At 39.0% G+C, this 17,040-nt stretch overlaps 1 protein-coding gene across 1 annotated transcript in view; it reads left to right on the plus strand.

Annotated features, from left to right (window-relative positions):
- Positions 1-17,040, plus strand: part of LOC106527772 (plexin-A2) — a gene marked incomplete at its 5' end in the record, with an annotated part of 281,724 nt that overhangs the window by 87,920 nt on the left and 176,764 nt on the right.

Consider the following 17,040-nt stretch of genomic DNA (forward strand, 5'->3'; position numbering starts at 1 on the left):
GTGTGTGTGTGTGTGTGTGTGTGTGTGTGTGTGTGTGTGTGTGTTTAAATGTCAAGGAAAATGCGCTGACGTGTGTGAGATGGCTCACCTATGTGCATAACCGAATCCACCAGCTACCATTAGATATAAATAGCTTGGGTGGCACAGTGGGGTGGGTGGTGGTAAGTGGTGGTGGTGGTGGGGGGGGCTTTCTGACAGTTTTTGATAATGAAGTAGAACAATGAGGGCAGGGACAAAGAAAGAAATGGAGAGACAAGAAAAAGGTTAGGTAGAATGAAAGAGACAAAGGTGCAGGGGTGAGGAGGAGAAGAGTAATGGGAAAAAGAAGGACAGCTGGAGGAGTGCACGGCTTGGAGAAAAGGGAGGCTGAGAGAAAAACGGAGAGAGTGCAAGGTCATTCTTTCTCACTCCTAATGAAGTGACACAGCATCGCAGGGGAAAGTCAGGAGCAGCTGATAGCCATCAATGCGGCCAACGCGAGGCGCAGGTAGGAGGGAAGCAGCCAGACAAGGGGTGAAAGGGGACACAAGGACAGAGCCAAGGTTGGGCCATTAAGAGGAGAAGTAGCTGGAGAAAAAAAAAAGAAAAAAGGAAGACATGACAGGAGGAGAAGAAGTGAAACGGGAAGAGGAGCGTTTGTAGGGGAGCGTGGTGGCGCAGCATCAGCCCTAGAGACAGACAACGTGCAAGGCTGTCAGTGTCAAGTGATAAATTGCCATCCTCTCTCCTTATCTGTTCTTTTAACACCAATAGCTGGCTGTTCACAGCTTACAGGCCTGCATTCTTTGTGTGGGACGAACTCAGACAAAGATGTCCACTGCGGAGAGAAAAAGTCTGSATGAGCAAACATATTTTCTGAAATCCACATTTTTTTCTTTCTTTTTACTTCAAAGTGTGACTGTGGTATTTGGCAATGAGTGTATGATTTGTTGCAATTCACTGCAAAAATCAAAGTAAATGAAAAGCTGCTCAGTGGTATTTAGCCACGTACTGGCAGTGGAGAGAAAAATAAAACTATCAAATAAAACTATCAAATTTTCCAACACAATTACTTGAGAGATTTCTTCAACAGCAAAATTAGTTCAAGTTTTAGATCTCAAAGAATTACGCAGCTGTGAACAGGGGTCTGTGTGGTATTTAGAGAAGGGGGTGGGGCATCAGCAGAACAGTTCTATACTGGTTTAGGTCCTACMAAGTGTACTTTTCATGTCTGCCTTGGTGAACATGTGTCCTCTTCTGCTTCTCTTTTGTGTGGGGTCCCACAGGGCTCAGTTTTAGGTGCCCTCCTCTTCACGCTATACCTGCTTCTTTCTGGCTCCAAACTTAGAAAATTTGGGATCTCTTTTCATGGTTACACTGATAATACMTAGAGATATGTCCCACTAAAGAGAAAGGACACCTACTCTCTGGGCAGTCTGTTTTTTTTAATTATTTCTGGAGGAAATAAAAGCCTGGTGGGCTGTGATTTTTCTAAAGTTTAATGAAAATAAAACTGAGGTGATGGTCTTTGGGAGCTCCACCGAGACATGTGATGTAGGTGTTGGTTCATTGACTCAGTACATCAGGCCGTTACTAACCCAGGGGTAAAAGTTAATGCTGGACTAAAGTTAGAAAACCACATCAGAGCAGTTGTTAAATCAAGTTTTTACCATCTGAGGCAGCTGGCTAAAGCAAAGCCAATTCTTTCTCAGCAGCATTTTGAAACAGTAGTTCATGCTTTTGTTGCTACTTAGCTTGGATTATTGTACCTCACGTTATACAGGCATCAGTGAGTCCTGTATCTCTCACATTCAGAGGGTACAGATTGCCACTGCATGTCTTGTAACTGGCACACAAAAGTTTGATCACGTTTCCCTTGTTTTAGCCTCCCTGCACCGGCGGCCCGTACATTTCAGGATTTATTTTAAAGCTATTTTATTTGCTTTTAAAACTCTTAATGGTCTTACCCCACTCTATCTGTCTGATCTGCTACATCCGTACAAACCCTCTCCATCTCTCAGGTCAGCTGATCAGCTGCTCCTGACTGTCCCCAAGATGAAGTGTAAGCTCAGAGATGACTGTGTTTTTTTCTGTGGCAGCTCCTAAATTATGGAACGACCTTCCTGYGAACATCAGACAGGCGTCGTCCATGTTTGTTTTTAACCTCTTGAGCCCCATGCAAACCAGAATTTCCCATTTTCTGTATCTTTTAACTTCTGTTAACTTAAGATCTCTTAAGTTGAACCTAGACATGTTTGGTATCAATGTAAAGCTAAGAAACTTGGCTAAAAGCTCATGGAAACTATATTTACATCCACCAAACACAGTTCCAATGACAGGTAGTTGAATCAGAAAGTAAAGGAAGTAAAGGGAAAAAATGGCATTTGTTTTTAAAGTAAGTCAAAGCAGATAACAAAATATGCAATGAAGTGTGTTGAAAGTGTTTTTTTTTTTTTACCTGATTTTGAGTGAATATGATCCAGCTGAATTAAAATATAATTACTCATTATTTTATGTAAAATATATGGTGAAAAAAATAAATGTTTGGATAATTTTTCAAAAGAACAAACAAATACCAATAACAAATCTTKTCAGTCAGGTAAGAAAAAATAAATAACTTTTGCAATTAAAAACTGAACATTTACTAAGATTTATTAATGATACCTACATGGTCCGTCCTGTGCAGAATGACAAAATGCTAAATAATTTCTTTACTAAAACCTCTGTAACTTTGCTCCAGTTTATTTTAGCAGCATGGGTCTTTGCCAGGTAATGTCCACAAGTGGATTTATGGTTTCAAAGAGATTTTAGCCTGATTCATTATAGTATTAAATAGGATATATACTGTCTAATGAAAAAAAAATGTTCAGATGGGAGGGGAAAAGCATGTTCTATCCCCAATATCTCTAAAACCACAGCAGCTGTTTTAACATTTATACCTCTGATGAAATCTCTCAAGTGTTAGCTTTRTTTTGATACCAAGATTATTTAAGTAGAGTTTGTAAATGCCAAGATACACTTATTGAATTTCAGCATGGTATTTCGAGCAAAAACATCAAGAAAACCCCTTGGGGCTTAAGAGTTTAAAACCCTTCTCTTCTCTCTGGCCTTTAATCACCATTTGCATTGTTGATYTTTAATGGTTTTATTTAATTGTACTGATTGTATGAGTAAATCAAGGTTTATTATGTGTACAGCACTTTGGTTCTGTGGGTGTTTAATGTGCTCTATAAATAAAGCGGGTATGGTAATGAGTTTTTTTAATTGCATGTCGCATAGAACCTCTTCTATTTAGGATATTCAGCATCTGTCTCAGAATCCCAGAACAAAACAAGAAAGAGTGTGAGTCCAGTAAATGTTTTAGTAAATCAGTTAGCTTTAAAGTTGTAACCAGTAGKTAGTACTCGTTTAGCAGGTCCACTGACTGATTTACTGCATGTTAAAGGTGTTGATCTATTCTTTTTAGATCCACTGAAAATGGCAGYTGGGGAATAAAAGATCAAAAAATTATTACTCACTTTTTTCAGACAGCTCCTGAATAAAATTGAAGGTCCATCCATTCTTTAAAGAAATGCATATCACCCACTGTGTATCATGACAGAGTTTTAATCAATGGTGGCCATGCAGTAAATCTTGCGAGAAGTAATTGTGATGCTTAAAATATGTRTTGGGGATGACTCTCAGTTACTACCCTATAAACTTTACCACATATTAATTTTTTTGTGTTGACAAAGGGAGCTTAGCTGTGATGGGGGTCCAGAATTTGGTTGACTCCAAATGTCCTTCAGTTGTACTTGAACATTCAGTGATTACTTTCTCAAAGTTTCATCAAACTCAGMTCTGTATTTTTGCTGTTTTGTMCTCACAGTATCAAATCTTCCTACCAGCTCTTTGTTCCTAACGGGGCAGCATGGAATTAGCAACGGAACAGTGTCCCTTTTATAGTAGATGTGTTTTCACTGTGTGTAGCAATCAGTGCATCTTAGTTAGTGTCTGCATTGCTCTCCTAAACGATAGTGTGATGGATTTCAATAAAGATGAAGAGAGTTTACCTGCTCTATTTATGTGTAATTGTGTTGTGAGCTTTCTGTAAAGAAATATCAATCTGTTATAAGCTGACACAACAAAAGCTCACAAGACAAAAGCTTACACCCTTCATGGAATAAAAAGAACAAAGCTCACAAATTATACAGCTTTTATTAGCCACACATTGCATCACAGTAAAAGCGCATAAGATTTACATCACAAAGTATTATCATGCATCACACATATATCACATTACAACTGTGAGCATATTGTATGAGAATAGAATAGAATAGAATAGAAACAGCCTTTAATGTCTCGCAGTGGGAAATTCAGGTGTAGCAGCAGCAGATCCATGCATCAGTCCACAAAAACAGTATATTGCTGTGTGACAATATCAATTGTAGCAATAATAATAGAGTTAAAGATGGTAACAATAAAAAATACACAGATAGCAATAGAAATATGAATAATGATTACCGTACCAAGCTCTCAAGGTGAAATTAGATAATAATGAAAAATAAAAGCAAACTACTGTGCAGAAAGATACAAAATTATAGGAAATAACAGTCATGACAGGCTCATGATCTGAGGGGGGCGGGGGGGGGGGGGGGGTCATTAAAAACACTAATCAACATAGTAACTGCTCAGTCTTGCTTGAGGAAATAAAAATATTGGTGTGGAAGGTTAGAAGATGAGAACAGTTCAACACGAGGAATGTGGTGTATCTCTGAGGTGTCACAAATATGTGTATTTTGGGGGTTTTAAAAATAAAAAGTGAGCTTTTGTCCTTTTTTTTAAATTAGCCTGTGAGCTTTTGTCTGCGCACTATCTCGTCCATGTCCTTTGTGTGTTTGTATGAGGTGGGTTGGATTCAGGAGGCTAAAGAAAGTTCAGTATCAAACACAGAGACATGTGGCACTGACCTTCATCCTCAAGTTAAGAAAAGTTAGCTCTGAGCCTAAAATGACTCCCATGTTTACTATAATCCTTTATTCTTTCGTAGTTCACAGATGAAACAAGCTTTTGATGTTAAGCCCAAAATTGCTAGTCATCTGAATGAGGAGTTGTGTTGGTGAATATTATTGGTATTCAGTTTGTCGACTCCTCTGTTTCTCTCCAGAGGCTGTGGAGGATCGAAGCAGGCAGACACACACATACAAAAAAAAACTGTGCAGCTTCTGCAGAGGTGTTGCCTTGAATGTTCATTGAGGCTGCTCAACGTTGAGCCTACCCGAATGACTGGTTTTCAGTTGTGTTTGGCCACAAAAAACAAACAAAACAATGCATTGGTCTGAACCACCTCTCCACAAAACCAGTCTGACAATTCATATATTAAACATACTTGATGCTGTCTGCTGTGCATTGCACACAGGCCACCTTAAACAAGCCATGTTGCACTCTGTGGGAGACATCTATTTGACCTTTAGCTCAACATGAGCTTAAATGTCACCTCCAGCCACACATGCAGCCTATCACAAGATATATCTTGTCCAAGCTTCGCTTGTTCCCATGTGTCTGACTGATCGAGTCTGTGGCCAAGCACATGGTGTTGGGAGACGGCGAGAACAAAGAAGGGATGATATCAAACAGGAACCGGAGCACGTTTGGCKCCAGTTGCGTTTCCGACTCGGAATAACAAAGAAGCTCTGTGCTTGGCACAGTGGGGGGAGAGAGAGAGAACAGAGCAAGCAGAGGGGAGGCAGGCATTGGATAACAGAAATCAGAAAAGGGAGTGTGATATTTGTAACATACTGTAGGGCCATCACACCTGCCACAGTGCGTGCAATGAGATTCGTAAGATTTCCGACATACAACTATAAAATAAGTCATGCAAAACACATTTATTTGCATGGGGTGGTGTGATAATGCACTGGCTCCCACAGGCACATGGGCACAGAAGATTAAACTTTGACAATAGCACACACAAGCATCAATCACCGGTTCAGTGTTCAAATAGTRCTTTAATTAGCTTTCTTGATGCATTTCAATAAATGTTTTTGCTTCATATGGCAATAAAAATGTATAGATTGCAACAATTCAGTAACCTTCTTCAGGTTACACCTCAGTGAACGCTTCACTGAGGTTMGTCGCGTCCTCATATTCTCATACGCTGTATTATCACTCATTTTCCTTTGAGCATGTTTATCAGCTTCCTGTTTTATGTCTGAGCCGTCCTACAGCCGTGTTAAACCGTGCCTTTGTTTAGTAATTGTAATCAGAAAAGCAGTAATATTAATGATGGGCTGAGACCTACTCAGTGTGAAGGCAGCGCAGTGGAACTGATGAAAAGACCCGGCTCACTTCCTCTCTTTTCTGCAGTAGTATRTGTGTGTTTGAGTGTGTTCCTTCTCCTGCAGGGTGCTGTATCATTACTGACAGCTCTGACACGCATAAGAAAAGTAGGTTGTTAACTCCAAATTTACACTCAGGACTTTGTGTATATACAGTACAACTTATATGGTGTTATATGCAGAAAGCTTTGGAGCATGTTGGCTGCAGGAAGATCACTTGTAAATGTTTATTTATTTATTTATTTTGGTTTGCTTCCTTAAATACTTCCTGGTCGACCAAAGTTGTTGGTCCGATTATGTTAAGCTGTTGTAAATGCAAATAAATCTGTAGGCTAAGTGACAGTCTGAGCATCAAATACATCAGCATACAGATGTTTGGATGAAATCATCTGAACAATAACACATTAACATGTTTCAGATTTGCCCAACTTGTTTGTATTGCAGATAATTTTTTATATATATAAACAATTCAAGTCAGTTTATTTACTAAGTGCCAAGTCAACAATTAGGAAACAAAGTAATGGAGCATAAAATTAATTATTTATGATTTTAAAGAGCTTAGCATCATAGCCCATCTGTTTAAAAAACATTATGAAATTTGCCCCATTTAGTAAGGAGTTGTCATGTTTTTTTCTGTTTTTCAGCAGAACAGCTAGGAGCTGTTAATAAAGTGACTCAAAATACACACCTATAATTAGGAAATGCAAGAAAAAGTTGTCTATGAAGCCTTGAAGTTTCAATGCTCTATTTTCCCTTTTCAATAATTCAGACAATCCAGTTCAGTTTCATATTTTCTGGTTTAACCAAGAAGACTGAATAATTTTCTGGTTTTGTTCGTTTATTCCAGGGATTTAAAATAAACAGGACTTTTCTGCTGTGTTCTCACCTCCTGTTCACAAATAAACAAATTATTATAATTCTTTGTTTAACCAGACAAATTCCATTGAGGTCACTGATCTCTTTTACAGACGAGGTCTGAGCCTGAAGGCAACCTAACCTGCACGGTTTTGGTCTGTTGTGGTGAAATTTGTTATTAAAAAAACAACTCAGATTTTGAAGATACAGGATGTCACAGAAATGATAACATAACCTATATTGCAAAGGCTTATAATCATTTTATGCTCTAGAAACTAAACAATAGAGCCAGTTTACCAATGTTTGGAAATACAGTAAGATACCCAAAACCAAACACAGTTTAAACCAATGAGTCTTGTGAGAATTTGTGGTAAGCTAAGATATTTTCTTTGTTTCATAATAGATAAACTTTTATTTTACATATTTTTGTCACCTAGTGATATGACAAGTATATTTCACTTTTTTTTGTTAAGATAAGTGAAAGAAGTAAAATAATGTAAACTGAATTTTTTTTCATTAACAAAGAGTAAAACACATCTGGCAAAGTATTGTGCCTTTGATGCATTAGTATAGCAAAGACTAGAATACATTAGGCACCTAAACAAATGTGGATAAATAAATCCTTGAGACGGTTCTCAAACTGTTTTAAGTACCAACAATTGTACAGAGGATTTCTCAGATGGTACTCAAAAAAAATTTTTGGCATCAATTATTTGCAAGTAAAATAACAAGCTAATGAATAACTTGCTGGAAAAAATAGCCAAAACAATAATTGGTTCAAGAAAATTACAGTTTGAGCTCCTAATGGAACAGTGCATCGAAGAAAATTTTGAGTGGCCCTGTAAAAAGTAGAGTGAAAAATGGTTAACCAATGTTTGAATAGGCACTAGAGCACCTACACAAACTATATAGAACCTGTTTGGAAAATAAAATGTAAAACCGTGTGGGTTTAAGTTATTTCAAATTTATATTGAGTTGTTATGGGGCATGCAGAAGAAGAGTCAAGTCTGCTCCCTTGAACCAGAACTGGGGTTTGGCCCGTTTACTTGTTTATGTCATTTGAAAACTAGTACATTTGGTATTGTCTGCCTTAATAGTGGTCAGCATTTACTGATATGGTACTTGTAAAAATCTTGAAAACTACTGTGCAAGATTGTGATCCCTGTAGTGTAAGTATATTTTGGCTTATGGCTGGGTTGTAGCTTCACTGGCAAAAGCAGTAGCAAAGAGAAAAGGTAGCTATTTCAGGAAATTCAGCTGAGCTACCTCCTGGATGACATGAAAGTATTATTATTATTTTTGTTTTGTTTAAGTCACGTGAAATACCCTATGAAATGTCTTGCATTCCTAAAAACACCTTCCCACATTTAATTTAGCATCAAAATCTGTAGAAATTATACCAAATACCATCATCAACAACACTGGTGTAAAACATTCATAGGTGTTCACTTCATGGTATCTGTGAGAATAACATGGTCAAATATAGGATGATTTGTTATTCATTCAGTGATTATTTTAAACCTAAATGCCAAAGTGATAATGATTCCAGTGGGTGCTTTAAGCAAACAGCTAGACAAAGTTTTTAAATTTGAAAAACAGCTGCAAAAAGCTTATTTTACTAGAGATTTTGGCAGCTCATGCAAATTCAGTGCATTGCATCTACATGAGTGTTTGGATTGGCCTTGCTCGTTCCTCACCCCTCCCTTATTCATTTTTCCATATCTGTACGCCTAAGAATGCAAATGTTAACGGTTGTTTTATGAAAACTTTGACCAGGTCTCCATCTGTGTGTGCCTTTGTGAGCTGTGGAGAATTTCAGGAGTTTAGGTCAATGGAGAGTCATGAAACTTGTTGAACTCTGTGGCTCAGTTAAAGCTTTTAATAGCATTTCCTGCTTTATCGCAGCATACAGGGATGAATAGTAAAACTATTCATGTTCTCCTCGGACCTAGATAATCAACATTTGACACTTTTTTTTCCATTTCGTCTTTGGAACATTGGCGTGGTCGAACATGAGTGCAAGCACATGCTGCTGAGAGTCAACAACTGCATTATTTCTGTTGCTTTGGTCAGACGCCGGTACAACAAAGACCAGGCTATAATGTATTATTCATGGGGAATAATCAAGATTTAACATGTGAGAGGGCTTTGAAGTGGTACCCGTGGTGTGGCCTTAGTTCTGCTTCGGATGGTGTTCAAATCAGGGCTTCATTTTCTTTTAAAACAGATTTAAAAAACAATTAAAACACATACACAATGAACATGGCTGAATTAATGCCAAGAAAAGACACAAGCATTGACTTTTTAGTGAAGCTCAATGGTTTTGTTATGTTTTATAGCTGTGGCACACAAGAGTACAAGCTAGACCTCAGCTGACTTAATAGAGTTCCCAGTGAAATAGTGTCCCCCTAATTGTGAGCTCTTTATAACGATGTGTGAAACCCCTGCTAGCATGGCCAGCTCAGGTTTACTGATCCAGCCAGTAAAACTGACTCGTTTTTCATGGACAGGCTCACACAGAGGGCTCCAACCACGTGCTGCTGTCACTCTACACTACATTCTTGGCTTTTTAGCAAACATTCAATCTTGTCAGCTTTCAGCCTTTGGATGACATCCTCCGTCCTTTAGCCACCTCTGTGTGTGGAACACCAACAGTACAGTTCACATGAAATAAAAAAGAAAAGCTTGTCTGTGTTGTTCATGTTTGCCAACGTCTTTTGGGTGCTCAGCTGTGAAATTTGAAATCCATGCTTGGGTTATTTTTTTGTTTTTAACCATAGAGTCTTTCTGATCTACCTCTGAAATCCTTCTTCTCCTTTGTTTGAGTATTCTACTTGGTATTCCTCCCTCTAGACTGGTAAGATGTTAACTCAATAGTTATTAAGCCTGGGCGAAAGCTGAAGGCTAAGGTTTGATGAGATGATACAAAGTCTTTATTAGAAAAGATGCAGGTGTGTTAAATACATCAACACAACAAAAACTTGCATTTGCTTGGATCGTTATTGCCTCAGTATTTGCTATTTAACTGAAATGTTACACCGCAAGAGGCCACCACAGCCATAATAAGGAAAACTAGTCAAATTCAGAAAAAAAAGTTGCATCATTTTTTTAAACTTGACTTTTTATTTTATCTCATTATCTTTAATGTGTACATAAAAAAACATGATGATAACACCATCTGCATTTTTACATCTATTGAGATAAGTGACTAAAAAAATTGTATCACAGCATTACTCCTTTGCTGATAATAACACGTACGGTGTGATCTTTGGCAACTTTGCATTGGCACTTATTTATTGGTCATGTAAATAAATGAAGTGGCACAAACACATATTGATACACCTACCTCCAGAGTGTTATTCACTCAGTTGGCTGCTGTGAAGGGCTTTCTCTTCACCAAGGAAATTATTCTGCGATCATCCACTACTGTTGTCTTCCGTGGACATCCAGGTCTTTTTGCATCAATGAGTTTACTATTGCTTTTGTTCTTTCTCAAGATGTACCAAAGTGTAGATTTTGTCACGCCTAATATTGTTGCCATTTCTCAGGTGTATTTTTTATTTTTATGCATCTTAAGGATGACTTGTTTCACCTGCATGGTGATCTTCCTTTGCATGTTTTCTTCAAGGCAAAATCTTCCAAATGCAAGCAGCACACCTCAAATCAACTCCAGGTCTAATATCTTAACGAGGGGATTGCCCACACCTGACCATGAAATAGACTTTGACTCAATTGTCCCATTAAAAGCAAGGTGGACAGGTTAAGGAGCTGAACTCCTTGATCTAATTTTAATGTGGATACCCTTAAATGAAAGTCTGTACTTTATGTCGATGTGCATTATATAACTATAACTTGAATATGTTTCAGTAAACAGGTAAAAAGCAACATATTCGTGTCAGTATCCTAATAGATATGGACCTATCTGTAGCTTTATACAGCACAAGTGACAAACCCTTGATGTCTCACAGCATACTGTTAGGTCCCAACCCCCCTCTCTGGGAACCACTGGTCTAAATAGCTGTTTATACAAGAGAAGTGGTCCAAGCAAATGTTTTCTGTCATGCACAAGGAAACTGTGAAGCCATGTGCCAACACATGGACCACACATCTGCTCCCATTCCCACCCTCACTGGGACTTATCACAAGAGTGAAACCGTGGCCACAGCTTGCCTAGCTCTGTTTTTTTTTTTTTTTTTTTTTTTTTTTTTTTTTTTTGACAAACCTTAACAACAGAAAACCATCTCCGGGCCATGCTGCCATCCGTCAGACAGCAAATGCTGGCTTTGATAGATGGGCCATCATGTTTTATCAGAGATACAAGCACAACGGGGGGGATTGGTTTGGCAGCTGCAGGGGTGAGGGCCAGCGGATCAGCTGCATGGCTGCTTCCATACCCAGGTGCTGTAAGGCTGGAACAGTTGCCCCGAGCTGCAGCCTGAAAGCTCAGACTTAGAGTCTTTGCTGATTTTCACATACAGTATATTTACTTGATATCCACACAGGGCTAAATTAGGATAAACCCCATCTGTCAATACACTCCAGTGTTATTGATGATGCCATTTAGCTTTTCATTATAAAAAGAGCAACCATCTACCCATGTTAAATTCATTAAATTCCACTAATCTTGAAGCTTTGTCTGGTGAATCGTTTGGATCAGAAGCCAAATTTACATCAAAACCATTGCCCATGAGGGGAGACTTATTACTGTTTATTATATGTCTGAAAGCAGTTTTTGTCTAATAAATTTATTTGGAGTTATCTTTGAGTTTAGAATAAAAATGAGGACTCAAATGGTGATGAAAAGCTTTGATCATCTATCATTTTATATCTGTCAGAGGATTATTTGCCCAAAGTAGGTTAGAAAACAAGAATAATAACTCATCAATACACTACTGCTGTTTTGAAAACAACAACAAAAACAACAACAGAAAATCAAAGTTTAAACCTAAAATATTGTTTGAAGTCAGAAGTGGATTATTTTCATGTTATTTATTAAGAGTTAGTTGTTGAAATAAAAATAAAATCAGATGGCTACCTTATGTTTATGTTAACAATATGATGTCTCCCCATTCAATAGGAATGTTTATCTGTTTGTGTTTTATTTTGTGTGAAATTGCAGCAGCTGAGGGAAAAGTTGATTGTCCTTATAAATTCACAAGGCCCATATGTGCTTTATCTGTCATTGAAACAGACCAATTAGAGGCTTATTTTTGCCTTAATGTTGATGCACATGCTCCATGTGTTCATTCTGACACATATGCCACTTATTTGTGTGAGCTGTCTCTCAGCACTGTGAGGTTAAAGGTTATGTGAAGTTCAAGGGTTGAGTCACACTATAGATCAGTCCTGTACTCATCTATTTTTCCTTTATTTGTCCATCTGCTTGACCACTTTCCTATCTCTTTCTAATGATGACTGATTAATGTCTATGTTTTTTTTCTTTTTTACTTTGTTCTAGCAATGTTTGAATGTCAAGCTCTGACTGCCCCCTCTGTCATAGCCCACCCAACAAAGGCGCCTCATTTGCATGAGCCCCTGAACACACATTGGTAATTGACTTAAGCCAGGATTAGTAGTAATCAGGTTTTGTGCCCCGGAACCATTGACCAATCCTAACCTCATTATTTGATAGCAGCACACATCCTGTCAGCCCCCATCAAGCTGTTAATTAATAGAAGCCTTTGCACATCAGCGTCCCAGCCTGACCTCCCTTGTACCTCCCATTTGCCTGATCAGTCCTTCTTGTTTTTCAGTCTAAGTTGAGACAAAGTTAAACTAGAATAGTTTGTCATTACTAAGTCATAAAGTAAAACTGCTACCTAATGAATACTTTTGAGACCCTCAAGAAGGCACGGCGATCCAAAAGTACTTCCACCTAATAAACAGTTTAAATTGTTTATTTACTTAGATTGCCATGTATTGTTTTGTTTCTTTGTTTTTCAACTATTTTGACAATTTGAAATGGCTTGTAATAATTAATTCTTTTTTTTTACAGTTAGGGCAGTACAGTGTGACGCCCTGCATTTGTCAGCAGATATATCATGTTAATATACTCCCCCTGTCTGCAGTTATTAGTACTATCAACCCCTCAGAATAGACTGCCGTTGCAGAGTTAGAAATTCTACCCCATGGATACTTTCTGCTGGTTTTAGCACATTGATACAAAGAGTAGATTTAATGTGAGCTCATAAAATGCAACAATAGAGCTCGGCAAAACTTGTGTCCAACAGAGGAGATATTCTGTTTACAAATGGATTTGGAGAAAACAAAGCAAGCATAAATTGAACATCATAAACTAAGGACATAAAAGGGAAATAAAAAACATGTTTTTTTGCCAAGAAGGTAGGACATTTTTACCCTAATCTGTGATGACTGTATATGAATTTCTGAGGTAAGTTTGTGACAAGACTGTTGTTAGGACTCTGAACGACTTTCAGCGGCTGACAAAGGGGACTGGGTAAGTCCACTGATGTTGTTGGTCCGTGAGGGTTCACWACCCAGTGAGGGAGCGAGCTGGGTTTAGAAATCCAGGGAGTGGTCCAAGGTCAACGCCGGGAGGACAGAGATCCAGTAACAAATCCAAATCGTAATCCAAAAGGCGAGGTCCAAGGGGCAAAAACGAGGTCATCCAAGGGTCAGAATCATGAACAGTATCAGACAGGGATCAGGCAAAAAGGGGGAGTCAAGAGGCAGGCTTAAGGTCATGGACAGGAGATCAGGCATGGGCTGTGAAAAAAAGCTGGACATCCACTTGGTAAAACCATTCAATAATCTGGCAATGGCAGAGTGGAGGCACAGAGCTTAAATAGGAGGGAGAACAGGTGAGGCAGATGAGGCTGATTGCTGTGGCACTGAATGAGGAGGGGTGGCATGGACAGGTGAGCTGAGTGTGAGTGACAGGAGAGCAGATTGAATAGCCAAAACATGACAGTTTGTGCTAGTCTGAAATCATGTCTGTGAGTTTGAGTCTTGCTGAGGGCCTTGGAAGTTACATGATTCACTTTTTTTTATTTTGCTTTTAGAATTAACTCACAAGACGTCTTACCTCCAAATTAGTTTGTTAATCTGGAGTGTTATTACAGAAATATTACTCAAAATCTAAATGGGAATCCAATCCAGAAAGCTGTGTAGCTACCTGTCTGGTTATTTTCACTCACAGTTAAAATACAAAATATGTACAGGAGGCGTTTCTCTGATTTCATATGAAATCAGACTTCTTTTTTTTTACAAGACACMACCTGCAGGGAGAGAGAAAAAAGGTTGACAATGTTGTGCACAAATAACTGATTAAGCCTAAGCCAAAGTCTTTTTCTACAAAAAAGTGTGTCGCAAATTGTAACATTCGTGTTAACATTGATTTAGGAAATTAACGTCTGCCCCGCTAATATTTATGCTCACGAGCTGCTACTGCCCACAAGGCAAATTTGTGTTGAACTTTATTACCGTCTGTGTCTCCTTATCTTTTAGTGCTACCTTAAATTCTAGAGCTGTAGATGCCCCAGCCCTTCTGCTGGTATCCTTTACTGGCTTTCTGACATAACAGCAGATAACAAGGATACCTGAGCCTTAGAGATTCTGACTCCTCTGGTTCTGTCTGCTAGAGTTTGTTATTGCTAATGTCAATGTTGTATATAAACAAAAACAGTATGAAAACTGCATGGTTATGAATTTAAAATGTTTTTTTTTATTATTTCGTTTTTAACCTTTCACACTGGATGATAACTCCTTGACAACAAATTGCCAAATCATGGATGGTATTTGCAGGGATTCGTGCAAAGAAGCATGATAGGTCCTCAATGATGTCTGGAAGGATGGATACTATGGAAACAAACTGGTGCAGTTTCATGGTAGTGTCATGCTAACGGTGCAAGAACTTATTTTTGCTTTCAGTGCCTCAAGTCTGAACTGAACTTGGAAAGAAATCTTTTCAGTTTTCTGCTCCATCCTATTGGAACCAGTTGCAGAGATAATTGAACCTACAGGAGCTGTTGTCACTAGTTTTTAAGGCTGTTCTTATTGATTTTGGGAAGGAATCATCTGTTTGTAAATGTTTTAATTGAGGATTATTTTGTTTAATCTAACTATGATGGTGCTAACTGTTTCTATTTTTGCTGTGAATGTTTTGTAAGCTCTGTGCACTTCTGCCAGTCTTGGCCAGGATTCCCTTGCARAAGAGATTCTTAATCTCAATGGGATTTTCCTGGTGAAATAAAGGTTTAATAAATAATAATACGTGGTGTGATCTTTTTGCATGTTGCTGAAGCAGCAGACGTGAGAGTTGTAGCAGAGTGTTAGACCTTGGTCATGGTGTAGGAAAAGTAACTCAGAGATACATTTTTTTTTTGCATCCTGAAGTTGCTTCACACTAAACATGGTCAATTTTACTCAATTCTTTGTGTTGGCTGCAGAGAATGCAGCAGGGTCATCGTACAGTATACAGTAAAGGGGTGTTAGAAACAAGCATGCTAGTTGATGTGCGTAAGGTTAGCTTCAGCTCTAACTTGGAATTATTTTGCTGTGGCTTTTTTAAGTGCTTTGATAAGATTTTGTGTGTGTGTATTGTGCAAATTTGTGTGCAAGCACACTTCATAAATATGAGCCAAAAGAACCGTCCAGGATCCATCCTACCGGAATAATCAGCTCTATAATTAAGAGCTGTGAGTACGTCAACTGCCTTCATGCAACCCCCCCTCCCCCCAAACCCCCTGCACCCAGTTCTGTCCTTTTTTTCTCCATTCTCACTGCCTGTCTGCCTCTATAATGGCGCAGCATTTGTCTGTATCCTCCGTGYGCCTATGCCGAATGCTCATGACATTTACTGTGAGACTAATGGCAGTGCTTCAGTCCTCCTAATTGTAGGCTTTAATTGCAATAATTATTTACAAGCCTAATTAAAGCCTAGAGAGTGTCAGGGAGAAACACAAGTGCCAGTTGAAGGAATCACGACAGGGTTTGTCAGGAGCCAAGCAAAGAGTAAAGCAAACGTGGCGGCAGTGTTTGGTCTATAATTGGAGGAGGCTGTCTGAAATACTCTATTGAGCTCATTCTTTTCTGCCTTTGCTGTTTCTTGTTACATCTGTTGTTTGCCTTTTTCTCTCTCTCAGTGCTGACATGGGACTTTGGTCCCCAAGGGAAGTAGTTTGTATGGTCTCCAAACTGTGGTCAGATGAGTGGATGTCAGCGAGCTCTGTCCCCCAGCCCTGTGGTACAGGTGTTTAGTGAAAAGGTCTCTGACTGCCTCTGTTCTTTCTTGTTTGAGAAGTACTGACAGCTTATTTTATGACTCCACCAGCTGCCCTCCAAATGGTTGAAAATGTGTGTCTGTGCCCACACATGCATGTCACTGTGTACAGAAAATGTTGTGGTGTGCCTTTTAACCAGGCCTTAGGTTCATATGCTGCACTTGGCTGGAACTCAGGTGGTCTTTTGTACTTGACTGTGTGTGTGAAAGTGTGTGTGTGTGTCATACTGAATGACATGATTATGCTGCCAGGGCTGCAAAACGCTGTTCTTCAGCCCTTCACAAGGCCACCCTGAGTAAACAGGCTGCAGGAGGAAAGCTTTCGGTTTTGACGGGGTACACATGGCAGCTCAACCTTTTCTTTACCCCATTTGCTTTACCCCAGTTTTCCCCTGCTTCTTTTTCTCCTCCTGTTTCTCTTTTTTTCACTGCTGTCAGAGCAGAGTCCAAAGGGAGGGCTCAATTCCACAGTGCCATTCACCTATCCCCTGTGGCTCAATTTGACAAAACTGTCATCCTGAGCCCAGATGATAGATTCTTGTGTCATCCCATTTGTGCAAGTGTGGATTTACATCTGTGTGTGTGTGTGTGTGTGTGTGTGTGTGTGTGTGTGTGTGTGTGTGTGTGTGTGTGTGTGTGTGTGTGTGT

The sequence above is a fragment of the Austrofundulus limnaeus genome, unplaced genomic scaffold, assembly GCF_001266775.1.
Source record: "Austrofundulus limnaeus strain Quisiro unplaced genomic scaffold, Austrofundulus_limnaeus-1.0 Scaffold342, whole genome shotgun sequence".
Lineage (NCBI taxonomy): Eukaryota > Metazoa > Chordata > Actinopteri > Cyprinodontiformes > Rivulidae > Austrofundulus > Austrofundulus limnaeus.